At 42.4% G+C, this 21,932-nt stretch overlaps 1 pseudogene; it reads left to right on the top strand.

The window, feature by feature from the left end:
* The first annotated feature begins 9,388 nt into the window (after positions 1–9,388).
* On the top strand, positions 9,389–16,901 carry LOC122564930 (annotated as a pseudogene).
* Positions 16,902–21,932: the final 5,031 nt, after the last annotated feature.

The following is a 21,932-nucleotide window of genomic DNA, read 5'->3' as shown; positions in this document are numbered from 1 at the left end:
GCTTTCCCAAAATACAGCACTTCACATTTATCTGAATTAAACTCCATCTGCCACTTCTCAGCCCATTGGCCCATCTGGTCAAGATCCTGTTGTAGTCTGAGGTAACCCTCTTCGCTGTTCACTACACCTCCAATTTTGGTGTCATCTGCAAACTTGCTAACTGTACCTCTTATGCTCGCATCCAAATCATTTATGTAAATGACAAAAAGTAGAGGACCCAGCACTGATCCTTGTGGCACTCCACTGGTCACAGGCCTCCAGTCTGAAAAACAGCCCTCCACCACCACCCTCTGTCTTCTACCTTTGAGCCAAATGGCTAGTTCTCCCTGTATTCCATGAGATAAAACCTTGCTAATCATGGTTCTAATTCAAATGGACATAGAGTGTCAAAGTTGGGTTAGGAAAACTGGTTTATAGTATAAGCAAATGTGTTAATTGTACATTTAACATGGATAACATAACTGACTATTTAAGGAATGTGGTTATTAGTATTCACATTCTTGAATTCCGTGTAAAGTGTTTTTTTTTATTGGAATTGTGAATGTTGTGGATTTATTCTTTAAGTAATACCTAGATTTTCAGATTCTAAAAACAAAATGAACATATGCACATTGAAGTGAATAACTCCATACCATTACAGAGACATGGCTATAGGATGACTAGGATTGCGTCCTGAATATAAACACATGATTAAGGAATAAGGGAAGGCCACTCTACCCTTCAAGTCCACTACACTATTCAATAGATCGTGGCTGAAATGATTTTAAACTCAAACCTATCTTCCTGCATACTCCCAAAAGTCTTTCACTCCTTGGCATTCAATATCTATCTGCACCTATTTCAAAAATACTTAAAGATTCTACATCCACCCAGTTTTGAGGAAGGAAATTCCAGCGATTCACAACCCTCTGAGAAAACTTTTTCTCCTCATCTCTGTCATAAATTAGCAACTCTTTATTTTTAAACTATGATTTTTATTTCTAGATTCTCCCACAAGAGGAAATGTTCTTCCCACACTCAGCCAATCATGTCCCCTCAGGATCTCACATTAACTGGTCTGGTTTTCCTCATAAGGCAATCCACTCAGTCCAGGTATTAGTCTCTGAATTGCTTTCAGTGTATTAATACCTTCCTATAAATATGGTGATCAGTACTGTACACATTACTCCAGATACGGTCTTACCTATGTGCTGTATAGCTGAAGAATAACCTTCTACTCCTGCATTTAATTTCCCTCACAATAAACCATAACATTCTATTTGCTTTCCTAATTACTTATTATGACTGCATACTAACCTGCAATTTATGCACTCTGACACTCAGATCTCTCTGCATTTCAGGGCTCTGCAACCAATTAGATAATATGCTTATTTTTAGTAATTCTTTCTTTTTTGTAAATTCTGTCCAACATTCTGATCTGTTACCCAGCTTTGCAGAATTAATATCTCTTCTTTGAGGTTAAACTTAGTTCCCCATAGCTCAACATAGGTCCACCCATGTGATTTTTTTTTCTGATTTTTTAAAAATCTTGTTTTTTGGATATCTATTCTATGCATTCTGAAATATCCCCTTAAACATTTGCCACTTCGTCGCTACTGACCTACTCTTTAACCCAAAGGGCCAGTTCATTTTTGCGAGCTTTGGTTTCATGCGCTTATAATTAAATTCAAAATAGTAGTCTTGACCCACACTTCTGTTCCTTATATTATGTGTCAAGTTCAATAACATTGTAGTCCCTGCTACCCACTCTGAAGTCAGTAACCAAACCTACTTTGTTGGTCAAAATCAGGTTGAGTATCATCTACTCTGTGGTTGGTGCCAGAACATACCCTGGTCGAAGAAATTGTCCCAAAAAGATTCAATGAATTCATCATCTCGACTGGAGTCGCAGATGGATGGAATAATGAAGGCGACGTTTGGTATGTTTTCCTTTATAAACCATAGAACTTTACAGTGCAGTACAGGCCCTTCGGCCCTCGATGTTGCACTGACCTTTGAAACCAATTTGAAGCCCATCTAATCTGCACTGCTCCATTATCATCCATATATTTATCAAATGACCATTTAAATGCCCTTAAAGTTGGCGAGTCTCCTACTGTTGAAGGCAGGGCATTCCATGCCCTTACTACTCTCTGAGTAAAGAACATACCTCGGACATCTGTCCTATATCTATCACTCTTCAAAGCTAAGTCCTCTCATGCTAGCCATCACCATCCAAGGAAAAAGGCTCTCACTATCCACCATATCTAATCCTCTGATTATCATGTATTTCTCTATTAAGTCACCTCTTAACATTCTTCTCTCTGATGAAAACACCTCAAGTCCCTCAGCCTTTCCTCATAAGAGCTTCCCTGCATACCAGGCAACATTCTGGTAAATCTCCTCTGCGCCCTTTCCAATGCTTCCACGTTCTTCTTATTGTGCGGTGAACAGAACTGTACACAATACTCCAAGTGTGACTGCACCAGAATTTTGTACAGCTGCAACATGACCTCATGGCTCCAAAACTCAATCCCTCAACCAATAAAACTCAACACATTGTAATGCCTTCTTAACAGCCCTATCAATCTGGGTAGCAACTTTCAGGGATCTATGCAAATGGACACCGAGATCTCTCTGCTCATCTACACTACCAAGAATCTTACCATTTGCCCAGTACTCTGCACTTCTGTTACACCTTCCAAAGTGAATCACCTCACACTTTTCCACATTAAACTCCATTTGCCACCTCTCAGCCCAGCTCTGCAGCTTATCTACGTCCCTCTTAACCTGCAACATCCTCTGCATGATCCACAACTCCACTGACTTTAGTGTCATCTGCAAATTTACTAACCCATCCTTCTACCCCCTCATCCAGATAATTTACAAAAATGACAAACAGCAGTGGCCCCAAAACAGATCCTTGTGGTACACCACTAGTAACAACTCCAGGATGAACATTTCCCATCCTCTGGCTTCTTTCAGAGAGCCAATTTCTGATCCAAACCACTAAATCATCCTCAATCCCATGCCTCCATATTTTCTGCAATAATCTACAGTGGAGAATCTTATCAAATGCCTTACTGAAATCCATATACACAATATATCAACCACTTTACTCTCATCCACCTGTTTGGTCACCTTCTCAAAGGACTCAACAAGGTTTGTGAGGCATGACTTACCCTTCACAAAACCATGTTGACTATTCCTAATCAGCTTATTCCTTTCTCAATGATTATAAATCCTATCTCATATTATCCTTTCCAACACTTTACCCACAACCGAAGAAAGGCTCACTGGTCTATAATTACCAGGGTTGTCTCTACTCCCCTTCTTGAACAAGGCAACAACATTTGCTATCCACCAGTCTTCTGGTACTATTCCTGTAGACAATGACAACATAAAGATCAAAGCCAAAGGCTCTACGTTTTCCTCCGTAGCTTCCCAGAGAATCTTAGGATATATTCCAGGGGTCTTATCTATTTTCACACTTTCCAAAATTGCTAACACCTCCTCCTTATGAACCTCAATCCCATCTAGTCTGATAGCCTGTATGTCAGTATCCTCCTCCTGTATGAATACTGATGAAAAATATTCATTTAGCGTCTCTCCTATCTCTTCGGACTCCATGCACAACTTCCCACTACTGGCCCTAATCTTACTCGAGTCATTCTTTGATTCCTGATTTACCTATAGAAAGCTTTAGGGTTTTCCTTGATCCTACCTGTGAAAGACATCTCATGTCACCTCCTGGCTCTTCTTAGTTCTTTCTTTAGGTCCTTCCTGGCTAACCTGTAACTCTGAAGCGCCCTAACTGAGCCTTCACGCCTCATCTTAACGTAAGCTTTTTTCTTCCTCTTGACAAGACATACAAGTTCTTTAGTAAACAACCACAGTTCTCTCGCTCAACCACTTCCTCCCTGCCTGACAGGTACATACTTATCTAGGACAGGCAGTAGCTGTTCATCGAATAAGTTCCATATTTCAGTTGTGCCCATCCCCTGCAGTTTCCTTCCTCAGCCTATGCCTCCCAAATCTTGCCTAATTGCCTTATAATTGCCTGTTCCTCAGCTATAACTCTTGCCCTGCGGTATAAACCTATCCCTTTCTATAGTTAAAGTAAACATAACCGAATTGTGATCACTATCACCAAAGTACTCACGTACCACTAAATCTAACACTTGGCCGGGGTTCATTGGCAGGTACCAAATCCAATGTGGCATTGCCCCTTGTTGGCCTATCTACATACTGTGTCAGGAAACTCTCCTGCACACATTGGACAAAAACTGACCCATCTAAAGTACTCAAACTCCAGTGTTTCCAGTCAATATTTGGAAAGTTAAAGGCACCCATGACAACTACCCTGTCACTTTCACTCCTATCCAGGATCACCTTTGCTATCCTTTCTGCAACATCTCTGGAACTTTTTGGAGGCCTATAGAAAACTCCCAACAGGGTGACCTCTCCTTTCCTGTTTCTAACCTCAGCCCATACTACCTCAGTAGACAAGTCCTTATCAAGCGTCCTTTCTGCCACCGTAATACTGTCCTTGACTAACAATGCCACATCTCCCCCTCTTTTACCATCTTCTCCGTTCTTACTGAAACATCTAAATCTCGGAACCTGCAACAACCATTCCTGTCCTTGCTCTATCCATGTCTCCGAAATGGCCACAAGATCGAAGTCCCAGGTACCAACCCATGCTGCAAGTTCACCCATCTAATTCCAGATGCTCCTGGCATTGAAATAGACACACTTCAAATCACCCTCCTGCCTGCCAGTACACTCCTGCGACCTTGAAACGTTATTCATGATCTCACTACTTTCAATCTCCTGTACACTGGAGCTACAATTCAGGTTCCCATCCCCCTGCTGAATTAGTTTAAATGCTCCCAAAGAGCATTAGCAAATATCCACCCCAGGATATTGATAACCCTCTGGTTCAGATGTAGTCCATGCCATTTTTAGAGGTCCAAACTACCCCAGAATGAGACCCAATTATCCAGGTATCTGAATCCCTCCCTCCTGTACCATCCCTGTAGTCACATGTTCAAATGCTCTCTCTCAATCTATTCCTTGTCTTACTAGCATGTGGCATAGGTAACAAACCAGAGAAAACAACTCTGTGGTTTATTGGTCAGAGTATTGAATTCAGGAGTTGTGAGGTCATGTTACGGCTGTACAGGACATTGGTTAGGCCACTTTTGGAATATTGTATGCAATTTTGGTCTCCCTCCTGTCAGAAGGATGTTGTGAAACTTGAAAGCGTTCACAAAAGACTTACAAGGATGTTGCCAGGGTTGGAGAGGCTGAATAGGCTGGGGCTGTTTTACCTGGAGCGTCAGAGGCTGAGGGTTTCCTTGTTGAGGTTTATAAAATCATAAGGGGTATGGATAAGATAAATAGCAAGGTCTTTTCCTTGGGGTGGGATAGTCCAGAACTAGAGGATATAGGTTTGGAGTGAGAGGAGAATGATATAAAAGGGACCTAAGGGGCAATTTTTTCACACACATGGTGGTGCGTGTATGGAATGGGCTGCCAGTGGAAGTGGTGGAGGCTGGTACTATTGCATTTAAAAGGCATCTAAATGGATATATGAATAGGAAGGGTTTAGAGGGCTGTGGGCCAAGTGCTGGCACATGGGACTAGATTAGGTTAGGATATCTGGTCAGCATGGACGAGCTGGACCAAAGGGTCTGTTCCCGTGCTTGATGTCTCTGTGACTCTATGACCACTTTTTCCATTTGATTTTTCAGGTCTATAACTACATTAAAATTCCCCATGATAATCTCCATACCGTTTAGACAAGCTCTCCTTGATGCCCTGTCCTATAATGTGGTATTTGTTCGGGCACCATTTCGCAACTCCCACAAGTGCTTGTTTCCTTTATCAATCCTCATCTGTACCCAGACTGCTTCTGTATCCTAATTTCCTGACTTTAGCTCACCCCTCTCTTTTGTGTGAATTTCATTTTGAATTAACAGAGCCACTCCTCTACCTTTTTCTAGCTTCCTGTCCTTCTTAAACGTCACACATCCTTCAATATTCATGACCTAATCTAGGTCATCCTGCAGCCACATCTCAGTTATGGCCACTAGATCATGTTGATTTGTCTCAATTTGTACGACTAGTTTATCTTTTTATTCAAATACAGTGCCTTATATTTTGCCCTTTTATTATATTTATAAACTCTAGTCTTGTCTGCTGATATGCTCTGAGATCTGTACTCTTTGTCCCTTCTTGTAATTATCTGCTTATCATTTCCCACATTAATTCCTTCCTCTGGGGGACTTGAAAGGGTAGATGTGATGAGATGTACTTTTCCCCTTCTGGGAGAGTCTAGGTCCAGAGGGCGTAACCTCAGAGTAAGGGGTCACCCTTTCAAGACAGAGATAAGGAGGAATTCTTTACCACAGCAGACTTCGAGTCTGGGAAATTAAGAATATTCAAGGATGAGATAGGCAGATTTTTAATCAGTAAGGGAATCAAAGGGAATGGAAAAAAGGCAAGGAAGTGGAGTTGAGGGTTATCAGATCAACCATAATCTCATTGAATGGTAGAGTGGACTTGAGGAGCTAAATTATTTTCATTAATTCACAGGAAGAGGGCATCATTGGTTGGTCCATCATTTATTGCCCACTCTTAATTTTCCAGAGGGCAGTAAAGAGTCAACCATCTTGCTGTGGTCTGGAGTCATGTGTAGGTCAGACCAATTAAGGATGGCAGATTTCTTTCCATAAAGGAAATCAATGGGTTATATCTGCTCCATTGTTTGTGGTCTTATGGCCTTGATTGAAGTATCCTGAATGGTCTTGTCAAAGTGAATATGGAGAGGATATTTCATCCTGTGAGTGAGTTCAGAACTGGGGAGCGCAGTCTGAAATCAGGAGACACCCTTTCAGGTCAGAGATAAGGAGCATTTTGTTTTCTCTCAGAGGCCTATACAATGTTGGAACTCTTTGCGTCAGAAGGCAGTGAACAAAGGGGTCTTTGAATATTTTTAAGTCAAGGGTGGATAGATTCTTGTCAGGCAGGGGAATCGAGGGTAGATAGGGATGTGGAATTTGAAAGATAAACAGATCAGCCGTGATCTTATTGAATGGCGAAGCAGGATCGAGGGGCTGAATGGTCTACTTCTGTTCCCTTTTTATATGCACACAGCACCATGATTAACCTCCACAGAGATAGCAACCGTGTAACAATCCCATAGTTCTCTGTTTATCCACCTTTACCCTCCCTCCATTTATGACAGCCAGCCATCCCCACTCCCAACACTGCCCATCCCAGACTTACCTGCAAGGCTCAGCACTCAGGACATTTGCTGCTCTCCGGTTCCTTGGCCATCTTCATTTTGACATGCTCGTGAAATTGTGCCGTGACGTCGCCCACTCTTAATCAGAGTATGGGAGCAAACATATAAGGTGGTAACTAATATACCACCCCACCATCAAAATAACTCAGCTTATCATAAGACCATAAGACCATCAGACATAGGAGCAGAAATTAGGCCATTCAGCCCATTGAGCCTGCTCCACCATTCGATCATGGCAGATACGTTTCTCAACACCATTCTCCCACCTTCTTTCCATAACCCCTGATCTCCTTCATACTCAAGAACCTATCTATCTATCTCAGTCTTAAATATACTCAAAGACCTGGCCTCCACAGCCTTCTGTGGCTGTGAATTCCATAGATACCCCACTCTCTTGCTGAAGAAGTATCTCCTTATTTCCATTCTAAAAGGTCGTCCCTTTATTCTAAGGCTATGCTTTCGGGTCCTAGTCTCTCCTACCAATGGAAACATCTTCCAAATATCCACTCAATCCAGGTCATTCAATAATTTGTAAGCTTCAATTAGATTCCCCCTCATCCTTCTAAATTCCATCAAGTGTTGACCCAGAGTGCTCAAACATTCCTCATATGTTAGTTTAGATTAGATAAGGTTACTTACAGTGTGGAAATAGACACTTCGGCCCAACAAGTCCACACTGACCCTCCGAAGAGCATCCCACCCAGACCCATTCCCCTACATTTACCCCTTCACCTAACACTACGGGCAATTTAGCATGGCCAATTCACCTAATCTGCACATCTTTGGACTGTGGGAGGAAACCGGAGCACCCAGAGGAAACCCACGCAAACATGGGAAGAATGTGCAAACTCCACACAGACAGTTGCCCGAGATGGGAATTGAACCCGGGTCCCTGGTGCTGTGAGGTAGCAGTGCTAACTACTGTACCACCGTGTCGTATTTCATTCCTGGGAGCATTCTCATGAATGTCCTCTAGACCCAGTCCAGGGCCTATATATCCTTCCTGAAGTATGGGGTCCAAAACTGCTCACAATACTCAAAACATGGTCTGACCAGAGCTTTATAAAGCCTCAGAACCACATCCCTGCTTTTATATTCTAGTCCTCTTAAAATAAATGCCAATATTGTATTTGCCTTCCTTATTACTGACTCAATCTGCAAGTTTACCTTAAGAGAAGCCTGGATAGAACTCCCAAGTCCCTTTGTACTTCAGGCTTCTGAATTTTCTCCCCATTTAGAAGATAGTCCGTACCTCTATTCTTCCTACCAAAGTGCATGACCTCACATTTTCCCTTATTGTATTCCATCTGCCACTTCTCTGCCCACTCTCCTAACCTATGTCTTTCCGAAGCCTCCCCGCCTCCTTAATACTACCTGTCCCTCTACCTATCTTTGTATCATCTGCAAACTTGGCCAGAATGCCTTCAGTTCCTTCATCTAGATCATTAATGTATAACGTGGATCTGTTACGTCAGTAGGCAAATTGTAGGGGATCGAGGCAGGCTGGGAGACTGGAGTTGGCGTGGGTCATGACCAGCCTCTCAAAGCACTTCATGATTAGGGAGGTTAGAGCCACTGCACGCTAGTCATTATGGCACATTGCATGTGCAATTGGAAGGGAGCGTAGTAGGGAAGACAGTGGAGCAGCAATGGCAGGAGTTTCTGGGGGTAATTCTGGAAGCACAGTAGAAATTCACCCCATGGAAGAAGAAACATATCAAGGGGAGGACCGATGCAACCATGGCTGACAGGAGATGTCAGTGACAGCATAAAAACTAAAGAAAAAGCGTACAAAGTGGTGGAGGTTAGTGGGAAGATTACAAACCAATTTAGGATAACTAATTAATTAGTAAGAAGAGAGAAGATGAAATATGAGGCTAAGCTAACTTGTGATATCAGAGAAGATTGCAAAAGATTTTTAGATATATAAAAGGTAAGTGAGAGGCAAGGGTGACATTGGACCACAGGAAAATGAAACTGGAGAAGCAGTAATGAGTAAGAAAGAAATAGCAGAGGTACTGAATAGATACTTTGCATCAATCTTCATGGTGAAAGATACCAGTAGTTGACCAGAACCTCAAGAGATTGGGAGCAGAGATGAGTGTACTGGCCAAGATTAAAGAGAAGGTATTGGAGAAGCTGAAAGGTCTGAAGGTGGATAAATCACATGGATCTACGGACCAGAGTTCTGATGGACATAGATGAGGAGATTGTGGAGACATTGGTGGTGATCTTTCAGGAATCACTGGAGTCAGAAAATGTCCCAGAGGACTGGAAAATGACTAATGTAACACCCCAGTTTAAGAACGGAGGAAGCAAAAGGCGGGACCTTACAGACTTGTTAGCATAACCTCAGTCATTGATAAGATTTAAGAATCCATTATTAATGATGAGATTGTGATATATCAGGAGGGATATGTGAAAATAGGGCTAAGTCAGCATAGCTTTGTCAAGGGGAGGTCATGTGTGATAAATCTGTTAGAATTCTTTCAGGAGGTAATGAGCAATTTAGACAAAGGATGTGATTCACTTGGATTGCCAGAAGGCCTTAGACAAGGTGCTGGAGGCTGCTAAATAAGATAAGAGCACATGCTGTTAGGGGCAAGATACTGGCATGGATGGAGAATTGGCTGACAGGCAGAAGGCAGAGAGTGTGGATAAAGGGTTTTTTTTCAGGATGACAGCCAGTAACTAATGGAGTTCTGCAGGGGTCAGTGTTTTTTTTTTAGATTACTTAGATTAGATTAGATTAGATTATTTACAGTGTGGAAACAGGCCCTTCGGCCCAACAAGTCCACACCGCCCCGCCAAAGCGCAACCCACCCATACCCCTACATTTACCCCTTACCTAACACTACGGGCAATTTAGCATGGCCAATTCACCTGACCTGCACATCTTTTGGACTGTGGGAGGAAACCGGAGCACCCGGAGGAAACCCACGCAAACACGGGAATTGAACCCGGGTCTCCGGCGCTGTGAGGCAGCAGTGCTAACCACTGTGCCACCGTGCCGCCCAAAACTGTTGGGACCATAACTATTCATGATACACAAGAACAATCTAGAGGAAAGAAGTGAGGGCTTTGTTGCTAAGCTTGAAGGTAAAACAAAGATAGATGGAGGGGTGGGTAATGTTGACGAAATTAGGAGGCTGCAGAAGGACTTGAATAGGCGAGGAAAGTGGGTAAAGAAGTGGCAGATGGAATACAGTGTGGGAAAGTGTGAGGTTATGCATTTTGGCAGGAAGAATAAAAGCAAGACAAAATGGAGAAAGGTTTCAGAAATTTGAAGCACAAAGGGGACATAGGAGTCCTAGTTCAGGTTTCTCTTAAAGTTAACATGCAGATTCAGTTGGTAGTTAAGAAACCAAATGCAATGTTTGCATTCAATTTGAGAGGGCTAGATCTCACTGCATTTATAGAGTCAGAGAGTCAAATAGCACGGAAACAGACTCTTCAGTCCAACTCATCTATGCTGGCCACATTTCCCAAACTAAACCAGTCCCATTGCCTGCTTTTGGTCCATATCCTTCTAAACATTTCCAATTTCTGGAATATTGTCAGCAGTATCTAAGGAAACATGTACTTGAGGTGAAGGTCCAGAGGAGGTTCATAAGAATGATCTTGGGGATGAAAGACTTGTCACGTGAGGAATGATTGAGGACTCTGAGTCTGTACTCAATGTAATTTAGAAGAACGAGGGGAGATTGAAACTTGGAGAATATTGAGAGGCCTGGATACAGTAGCCATGGGGAAAATGTTTCCAATAGTAGGCAAGTCTCAGATCCGAAGGCACAGACTCGGATTGAAGGGACAGCCCATTAGAAAGGAATTGGGAGGGAATTTCTTCAGCCAGAGGGTGGTGAATCAGTAGAACTCATTGCTACCAGAGGGCTGTAGAAGTCAAGTCATTGAGTGCCTTTAAGACAGAAATAGATGTGTTCTTAACAGATCCCAGAGATAGGGCTAAGTCTATCTAGGTTTACAGGGAGAAGGCAGGAGAATGGATTTGAGAAATATTTCAGACATGATCAAATAGCGGAATAGACTTGATGAGCCAAATGGCCGATTTCTGCCCCTATCCCATGGTGTTTTGATTTAAATTGGCAGCAGTATGATCCAGCAAAGGTCCTGGTGCAGCAGTGGGAACTGGTTAACAACCTGTTCCAAGGGGAGGTGTTAAGGTCACACACCAAGATCCTCTTATGGGATCACCTTTGTGAGTGTGTCATCAGCCTCAGCACTGAAGGGAATTGTCTTTTATCAGCCCAGGAGCCTAATATACTACTGACAGGTCAGCACTTGTAATAGGTGGTTGCAGACAAGGGAGTTTAGTGTCACTTGACATGTCACTAATGCTGTACATCATCATATAGGAGTCTTTCATCAGTTCATTAACAAGCTGGACCTGCTCTCAGTTTGCATACATACCGATATTTCAAGGATGGAATAAAACTTAACTTGTCTTAAATCAAAAAGTATTTTTCAATGAATTGCTAAACTGAAGACAAACTAGATTTTAGCTCCAAATTAACCCATCATACTCTCTCAAGCACCAGTTTGCTCAACAGTTCTCAGTGCTGGACTTGATTTGGAAAAGTTTTGAGATAGTGGGTGTTCACGCAAATCAGACGGACACCAGTTAGGGAAATATGTCAAGCTGTTGCGAAACTGCTCTGAGTGAAGTGTCCTAGGAATCATTATTTGTTTCCTCACTATTTCTAATCTACATAAATAACCAAGATTGAAAATTGCAATTACAAATTAGTCAGATAGTGCTAATTGGGATGCATTGAAGTTTGCTGAAGCAGTAAAGGAATTAGCAAATAATAGATAAACATTTAAAGTGGGCAGGACCATGGCAGATGAAATCCAATACAGATAAGTGCAAGTTGTAATTCACTGGATAAAATGCAGGACATAAAGTATGTCCAGCATGTGGCATTTTAAATAATGACATTGAACTAGCTGGGGAAGATGCAGTAAGACATCTGGGACTAATAGCGAACTCAATACTACCATGTTCAGTAATGCAGAGCAACAGCAAGACAGAATATAAAGCGATATAGTCAATAGGTTTTATGGGCACAGTGCAAAAGATGCAGAGTAAAACCAGTCTTCAACCTGAACTTTACATTCAGTTCTCATTACCATTCAGAAGGAAGATATGCAAACTCAGAAAGTGCCTTGACGTTTACTTTCAGTGTAAGAACATAAGCACATAAGAAATAGGAGCAGGAGTAGGCCATCTGGCCCCTCAGCCTCCTCCACCATTCAATAAGATCATAGCTGATCTTTTCATGGATTCAGCTCCACTTACCCACCCACTCACCATAACCCTTAATTCATTTACTGTTCAAAAATCTACCTATCTTTGCCTTAAAAACATACAACAAGGTAGCTTCAACTGCTTCACTGGGCAGGGAATTCCACAGATTCACAAACCTTGGGTGAAGACGTTCCTCCTCAACTCATTTCTAAATCTGCTCCCCCTTATTTTGAGGCTGTGCCCCCCAGTTCTAGTTGCACCCAACAGCAGAAACAACCTCCCTGCTTCTATCTTATCTATTCACTTCATAATTTTATATGTTTCTAGAAGATCCTCCCTCATTGTTCTAAATTCCAATGAATTTAGTCCCAGTCCACTCAGTCTGTCCTCATATGCCTCAACTCCAGAATCAACATAGTGAACCTCCTCTGTACTCCCTCCAGTGTCAGTACATCCTTTCTCAAGTAAGAAGATCAAAATTGCACGCAATACTCCAGGTGTGGCCTTACTAGCACCCTTTTTGGTTGCAGCATAACCTCCCTGTTTTTGAACTCCATCCCTCTAGCAATGAAGGACAATATTCCATTTGCCTTCTTAATTACCTGCTGCATCTCCAAACCAACTTTTGTGATTCATGCAGAAGGACATCCAGGTCCCTCTGCACAACAGCATGCTTTAATTTTTCACCATTTAAATAATAGTCCATTTTGCTATTATTCCTTCCAAAATGGATAACCTCACATTTACTAACTACTCCATCTGCCAGACCCTTGCCCTCTCACTTAACCTATTGATATCCCGCTGCAAACTTTCACAGTCCTCTGTACACTTTACTACTTATTTTAGTGTCATCTGCAAACTTTGACAAGTAGAGACATGAGAGGACTTTTGGCACATCTTCTCATTTCCATCTGGAGCTTTTGTGTCCACTACTCCATCCAGAGAACATTTGGTCCCCAACTCTGAAACACTACATAAATTGTAAACAATTGTGGTCCCAACACTGATCCCTGAGGTACACCACTAGCCACTGATTGCCAACCAAAAAATCACCCATTTATCCCCACTCTTTGCGTTCTGTTAGCTAACCAACCTTCTATCCATGCTAATACATTACCTGTTATGCCGTGCACCTTTATCTTATGCAGCTGTCTTTTGTGCAGCACCTTGTCAAGTGCCTTCTGAAAAATACAGTACACCACATCCACCAGTTCCCCATTGTCCACCATGCTGGTAATGTGCTCAAAGAATTCCAGCAAATTCGTCAAACATGGCCTGCCTTTCATGAACTCATGCTGCATCTGCATGCTGGGACAATTTCTATCCAGGTGTCTTGCTATTTCTTCCTTGATGATAAATTCAAGCATTTCCCCTACTACGAAAGTTAAGCTAATGGGCTTAATGTTGCCTGCCTTTTGTCAAGCTCCTTTTTTAAACAGTGGCATCACATTTGCTGTTTTCCAATCTGTCCCAAATAGTCCATGTTATGAAGAAATGTTCAAAATGATTCTTCAAGTCTGACTGCAGGAATGAGCCTTCAGGCAAGCTATTGATGCCTGAAAATCACTCTGAACAACACTGACAAATGGTCTCTGGATAGGGTGTGGACACAAAAGCTCTAGAACTATCTACAAGGAAGTGAGAAAATGTGCCAAAAGCCCTCTCTCATCTCTACTTATTTTATGAATTTTTTGGGCCCCGTCGACATCCAGAAATTGACAAAGTTTACGTTAGCACAATTCTTGTGAAAACGGCTGCTTCCAGGTGAGCTTTTCTAACTAATGCACCAAAATTACACTCATGTGGTGGCAGCAGCATTGTCTTTTCAGTTGGAGGCAACAGCAGGGCAGCGCAGCCTCGGCAGTCACCAGAGAAGGCAGCCTCGGCACTCGGTGTCAGTCGGCTGCAGCAATACGGCCGGCCAGAATCGATACTCCGGGTAGATCGATGCGAGCAACGGTTGCTTCAGCGGCAGTGTGCTAGGCCTGGTGTGGGGTCTCCTAGAGTGGACTGTGTGGGGAAAACATGGCAAAGAGGAGGAGATCGAGCCACTGTAGCAAGTGCAGTCCCAGCATGGCTAAGCACTTTCAAAGGATTGTACTGTTTGACTTTAGCTTCATTTCTTTATTTTTCTACTTAACACTAAACATTACTGTAGCTTAACTTTTAACCTTGTTCTTTCTATCTTGTTGTTATGATTCTGTACCTAGGAACCTGGACCTAAGATGGCACCTTGTGAGTTGACATTATACACTTTTCAATGTACTCCTACATTCTGTACTTGAGTCCACATGACAATTAAAAAAAACTAAATCTAAACCGATGTATGGTAATGTGAAGTATTGTGAATTTTTAGTTCATGTATTTTAGAATATAATATTTTAAGAATTCTTTTAAGAATTCATTTTTAACTGTAAAAATGGGTTATGGAGCAATTAAAACAAGCTTAAAATGTATTGTTAAGCTTAAGCATTAGGTCTCTCCTGTGTCAAGAGCTTAATGGACAGGGAAGGTCATGAGGTTTTGGTGAAGGTGGGAAGAGGAGAGAGATTGTGCATCTTCAAGCAGGTCAGTGTGGAAACCAGATCAGAGCCAAGTCCTGGGAAGTCAGTGATGAGCAGGACATTGATCCCACTTTAGCCTATCATTGGAGACAGTGATCTACAGCTGGAAAGGATTAATGTGTACTATAATGAGGCTACAGATGGTAAATACATATCCCGAGCAATTCTTATGAATTTGGAGCTTGGTTCGCTCAGAGCCTTTGGGCAAATTTCCAGTCAAGATAACTTTTGAGTTTGGACAAAATTGTGTTGGTAACAATTGGGCCAAAGAACCTTACACTAATGGAGCTGAATTAATTGACTCTGTTCTGGATGTGGTGAGAAAGGAGGCTGAGGGATGGGATTGCCCCCAGGGATTCCAGATTACTCAGTGGCAGTACTAGCTCTGGCATGGGTACACTGCTTATCAGTGAAATCCATGAAGAATATCGTGACAAAATCATGAATACTTTCAGTGATGTGCCTTCACCAAAAGTGTCAGGCATGGTAGTAGAACCCTATAATGCCACTATGTCTGTCTATCAGCTTGTGTACTGACAACTGTTTCCATTCTCTTAAATTCACAACTCCAACTAATGTTAGCCACCATGAGCAGTGTAACAATCTGTCAGCATTTCTTCAGTCAGCTCAATGCTGATCTATGTAAACTAGCAGTGAACATGGTGCCTTTCCCCCAACTACATTTCTTCACGGTTTTGCTCCTCTGACCAGCCGTAACAGCCTGCAGTACCGTGCCCGCACGGTATCTGAACTTTTGGTCTAACTCATCCATGCTGACCAGATTTCCTAAATTAATCTAGTCCCATTTGCCAGCATTTGGCCCATACCCCTCTAAACCCTTCCTATTCCTATTCATATACCCATCCAGATGCTCTCATCCTTAACCTATGCCCTCGAGTTCTGGATTCCCCAACCTAGGGAACAGACCTTGTCTATTTAGGCGAAGGGCTTTTGCCCAAAATGTCGATTTTCCTGCACCTCAGATGCTGCCTGACCTGCTGTGCTTTTCCAGCACCACATTCTTGACCTTGTCTATTTACCCTTCCATGCCCCTCAAGGTTTTATAAACCTCTATAAGGTCACCCCTCAGCCTCCGGTGCACCAGGGAAAAAAGCCTCAGCCTATTCAGCCTTTCATTGTAGCTCGAACCCTCCAAACCTAGCAATATCTTTGTAAATCTTTTCTGAACCCTTTCAAGTTTCACAATCTCCTTCCGATAGGAGGGAGACCAGAATTGCTCACACTATTCCAAAAGTGTCCTAAGCAATGTCCTGTACAGCCGCAATGTGACCTCTCGACTCCTATACTCAATGCTCTGACCACTACGAACATGATGGCAGCCTGTGACCTTTGGCGTGGCTGCTACCTGACTGTTGCTGCCATTTTCGGAGGCCGTATGTCCATGAAAGAAGTGGATAAATAGATTTTGGAAGTCCAGAACAAAAGTAGCACATATTTTGTTAATTGGATTGCCAATAATGTTAAGAAGCTAATTGTAACATCTCACCTAGAAGCCTTAAGATATCTGGCAACTTTATTTTGGCAACAGTACATCCATCCAGGAACTGTTTAAACGCATCCCTGAGTGGTTTACGCTATGTTCCAGAGGAAAGCTTTCTTGCATTAGTACGCTGGTGAGGGCATGGATGAGATGGAGTTTACTGAGGCTGAGAGTAACCTGAATGACCTGGTATCTGAGTACCAGCAAGAACGGGATGCTACAGTTGGAGATGAAAGTGAATTTGAGGAGAAGGGTGAGAGTGAGAATTGTATATTATGAATTCTAAACATGTTACATTAAGACCTGTTTCTGAAGTTTGTCTTTTTTTCCATTCTGTGGCTTTGTATTTTCAGCTTTTTTTAACTACTGGTTTTGAATAAAAATTGTTGATAGTAATTTTTTAAAAAAATATAGACCGGGAAGGTAATTAAAATGCTAAAATAAAAGCAGTTTTTTTAAAAAAGTTCATTCAAGGGATGTGGGTGTGGGATTGGAGTCACGTATAGGCCAGAACAGGTAAGGTCTTCTCTAAAGGCAATCAATCCTTCTTTGTTTAATAAGATGAGAATAGAACAGATGGAGCTCAAGGAAAATGGCAGCTGTGTTCACTTAGCCCAAAGCAGGCTGTGCTATCAGGGGATGGGTGAAGGTCAGTAAATTTCCAAGTTTTGCTGGGAGAAGTTTTTAGTTGAAATTTGGACCTTGGTCGTTTTCAAAATAAATGGCACTTTGATCTATACTATAAGCAGAGTAAAACACTGAACGTTCCCATGGCCCATGCTGTGGAAGGCAGTGAGGCTTCATCTGTTTTTGAATATTTTGAGAAATGAAAGCTGTAAACTGCTTCGTTTGAAGCTAGTGGCAGAGTCCAAACTAGACCTCATTACAAAGGAAAGCAAACTTGTAAATATTGAAAAAGTGACAACAGCTAGGGTCTGGGACCTCCTTAGTCAAAAGAGAGTAAATGCATATTCCTCCTGTTGAGAGCAGCTGAAGCTGAAGAACATTTCCAGAGGACTGTGATATACTTACAGATGTCCTACAGAAGTAAAAACCTTTTAAGATTCATGGATCTTATTAGAGAATTTTCCAGGGAGTAAGAAGTAACGCTGAATGTATGACATATATTGTTAGAATGATAGATTCCCTACAATGTGGAAGCAGGCCATTCGGCCCTTTGAGTCCACACCATGCCTTCAAAGACCCATTCCGCACTCAATCCTGTAACACTGCATTGCCCATGCTAATCCACCTAGCCTGCACATCCCAGGACACTATGGGCAATTTAGCATGGCCAATCTACCTAACCTGCACACCTTTGGACTGTGCGAGAAAACCAGAGCACAAAGAAGAAACCCACACAGACACAGGGAGAATGTACAAACTCCATACAGACAGCCACCTGAGGCTGGGATCAAACCCGGGTTCCTGGTGCTGTGGGACAGGAGTGCTAACCACTGAGCCACCATGCCGCCTGCATTGTTATAAACCACATTGTCAAGTTAATATTTAAGTCTTTTATATTGAATAAGGTAAGATCAATTGGTTAAAACAAGGTGTCTGGATTTCATTAAATGTTACCAATCCCTTATCAGATCATAACAAAAGTCATGCTCAAATACAGTGAAGTTATTCTCAATATAAATATAAAAACTACTTATATAGCGTTATGGCATGAAATTTCCAAGACACTTCACAAATGTGCTATGAAGCAAAATTAGATACCAAGCTGTCAGGGCAGTTGGGCAAATGCTTAGTGAAATATGTAAAATTTAAGGATGGTCTTGATAAAAGAAGGAAAGTTAGAGAGGCAGAGAAGTTCAGAGAGGAAATTTCAGTGACTAGGTCCTAACTGTCTCAAGGCAAAGCTACCAAGAGCATAACAATTAAAATCAGAGGTCCTGCACAGGTGTAATATAGATGAGTCTAGATACATCTGGGAGTTGTGGAACTGTAAGAGATGATAGATAGTCGTAATGATTTGGAGATGCCGGTGTTGGACTGGGGTGTACAAAGTTAAAAATCACACAACACCAGGTTATAGTCCAACAGGTTTAATTGGAAGCACATTAGCTTTCGGGTGGTAGTCCTGATGAAGGAAGGTCGCTCCAAAAGCTAGTGCTTCCAATTAAACCTGTTGGACTATAACCTGGTGTTGTGTGATTTTTAACTAGATAGTCGTAGGCAGGGGCAAGGCCAAGGAGGGAGTTGAGAATAAGAATGAGAACTTCAGAAATTTAAAACTTGATTCTTGAACAAGAGCTAATTTTGGACAGTGAGGACTGGTGAGATAGGGAAACTGAGCTTGTTGTAAGTAGGAATACAGGCAATAGCATTTTGGATGGTCTTAAGTCTACAGAAGGTAAAATGTTGGAGGCCAGGCAACTGTGCATTGAAATGATGAAGCCCGAGATAGATAAGGCATTAATAATGCAATCAGCAAAAGATGAGCAGGGATGTGGGTGAAGTAATCCATGTTATCAAGGCAGCTGGGTAGTATAGACATCATGTCTGAAGTTCATGAAAGTATGAAGTACATGAAAGTATTGACATCAGGTCTGAAGTTCATCACGGCATCAAATATGACACGAAGATTGTGAAGACTCTGTTTCAGTCTCAGACAGGGAGAGGGAGGGATTCAGATTCAGAACAACTGAGTTTGAATCTAAACCTCAAAGTATTCTGTGGCATTTGTCCTCAAACCTCTCTCTACTTCTGCACATCATAGCAAGTATTGCACATCATTGTAACTCCATCGACCTTCCAGACAATTCCATCCCAAGACTATTACAAATGATTAATGTCATTCAGAAACCTTATCACATCCATCTCGGCTGACCTTTTATTTCTCCAGTTGAAAAATCCACTTCTTCTTAATATTTCCACAGATTTTGTTCCCATTAGTTTGTCCACAAATACCTACCATGAGTTAAATACTTTGAGTATATAGATTCCTGAGAAATTTATGATTTCTGTTATTATTTTTATTATTTAAAATCATTTATTTCAAAAATAGAAATTGCTAGAGAAACCCAGCAGGCCTGAAAGCCTCTGTGGAGACAGAAACAAAGTTAACATGGTTACTCTTTGCTTCTGATGAAGAGTCACCAGACTCAAATTTTTAACTCTGTTTTGCTTCCTCACAAGTGCTGTTGGGTTCATCTAGCAATTTATGTTTTTTTTGTTTCAGAACTCCAGCATCTGCAATACTTTGTTTTATATATTTTTCATTCACTCATACAATGTGGGCAATGCTGGCTGGCCAGCACTTATTACCCGACCTGGTTTGCCCTTGTATGCGTTATTCAGTACAAGGATTTTTCCCACCCCATGACTTGCCTGTCTTTGCTTGCTATGATCTGCCTGCCCTGCTCGCAAACAAAGCCTTTCACTGTACATAGGTACATGAGACAATCAAATCAAATCAAATCAGTGGTGGTGGTGAGTGTCATCTTGAACCGTTGCAGTCCCTGTGCTATAGGTTGACCCACAATGCTGTAAGGAGAGAATACCAGGATTTTAACCAAGTGAGTGAAGGAACAGTGATATATTTCCAAGCCAAGATGGTAACTGGCTTAGAGGGGAACTTGCAGGTGGTGGTGTTCCCATGTATCTGGTGTCCTTTTCCTTCTGGATAGAAATAGTTCTGGATTTAGAAGGTGCTATCTGAGGATCTTTGGTGAACTTTGTAGCTAGTACACACTGCTGCTACTAAGCATCGGTGGTGGAGGGAATTGATGCTTGTGGGTTTGGTGCCAATCAAGCAGGCTGCTTTGTCCTGGATAGTGTCAAGCTTCTTTGGAGCTGCACCCATCCAGGCAAGGGGAGGAGGTGGGACGGTATTCCACCACATTCCTGACTTGTGCCTTGTAGAGGATGGATGGGCTTTGGGGAATCAGGGGTTGATTTACTCGCCTCAGCTCTGAAATTCAGCTCTTTCATTCATATTTTAACCGAGGCTATAGTGATGTCAGGAGCTGATTGGCCTTGGTGGAACCTATATAGGCACCGCTGGAAATGTGTTGCTGGAAAAGCGCAGCAGGTCAGGCAGCATCCAGGGAACAGGAGAATCGACGTTTCGGGCATAAGCCCTTCTTCAGGCAATGCTGGCTGGCCAGCACTTATTACCCGACCTGGTTTGCCCGACCAGCTTATGCCCGAAACGTCGATTCTCCTGTTCCCTGGATGCTGCCTGACCTGCTGCGCTTTTCCAGCAACACATTTCCAGCTCTGATCTCCAGCATCTGTAGTCCTCACTTTCTCCTCCTATATAGGCACCCACGAGCAGGTTTTTGCTGAGCAGCTACTGCTTGGTAGCACCACAGATGATACCTTCCATCACTTTACTGGTGATCGAGAGTGTTTGTTTTTTCCTGCTTTTTGTGTACAGGACATACCTGGGCAATTTTCAACATTGTTGGGTCAATACTAATGTTGTAACCTAACTAGATGAGCTTGGCTCAGGGAGTGACAAGCTCTGGAGCACAAGTCTTCAGTACTATTCCCAGAATGCTGTCAGGGCGCATAGCCTTTGCAGTATCCAGTGCCTCCAATTGTTTCTTGATAACGCACAGATTGAATTGAACTGGTTGAAGACTGATATCTGTAATGCTGGAGACCACTGGAGAAGGATGAAATGGATCATCCATTCAACACTTCTGGGTGAAGATTGCTGCCTTATCTTTCGTACTGATGTGCTGGACTCTTCCATAATTGAGGGTGGGGATATTTGTGGAGTCTCCCCCTCCAGTGAATTGTTTAATTATCCACCACCATTCACAACTGAATGTAGAGTTAGAATCTGATCCATTGCTTAGCTCTGTCAATCACTTGCTTCTTACGCTGTCTGGCATGCTCGTAGTCCTGTTCGGTAGCTTCACAAAGTTGACACCTCATTTTCGGATATGCCTGGTGCTGCTCCTAGCATGCCCTCCTGCACTGTCCATTGAAACAGGGTTGATCCCCTGACTTGATAGTAATGGTTGAGTGGGGGATATGCTGGGCCAAGAGGTTGCAGATTATGCTGGAGTACAATTCTATTGCTGTTAATAGCCTCAGCACCTCATGGATGCCCAGTCTTGAGTTGCTAGATCTGATTGAAGTCTGTCCTGTTTAGCACGGTGATAGTGGCATACAACACGATGGAGATTATTCTCAATGTGAAAGCAGGACTTCATCTCCACAAGAACTGTGCAGTGGTCACTCTTACCGATGTCATGGACAGATGGATTTACAGCTGGCAGATTGGTAAAGATGAGGTAAAGTATGTTTTTCCATCTAGTTTGTTGGCTCACCACCTGCTGCAAACCC

Source organism: Chiloscyllium plagiosum, chromosome 1, assembly GCF_004010195.1.
Source record: "Chiloscyllium plagiosum isolate BGI_BamShark_2017 chromosome 1, ASM401019v2, whole genome shotgun sequence".
NCBI lineage: Eukaryota > Metazoa > Chordata > Chondrichthyes > Orectolobiformes > Hemiscylliidae > Chiloscyllium > Chiloscyllium plagiosum.
Note: the sequence above shows the minus strand (reverse complement) of the source record. Positions and strands in the feature narration are given on the sequence as shown.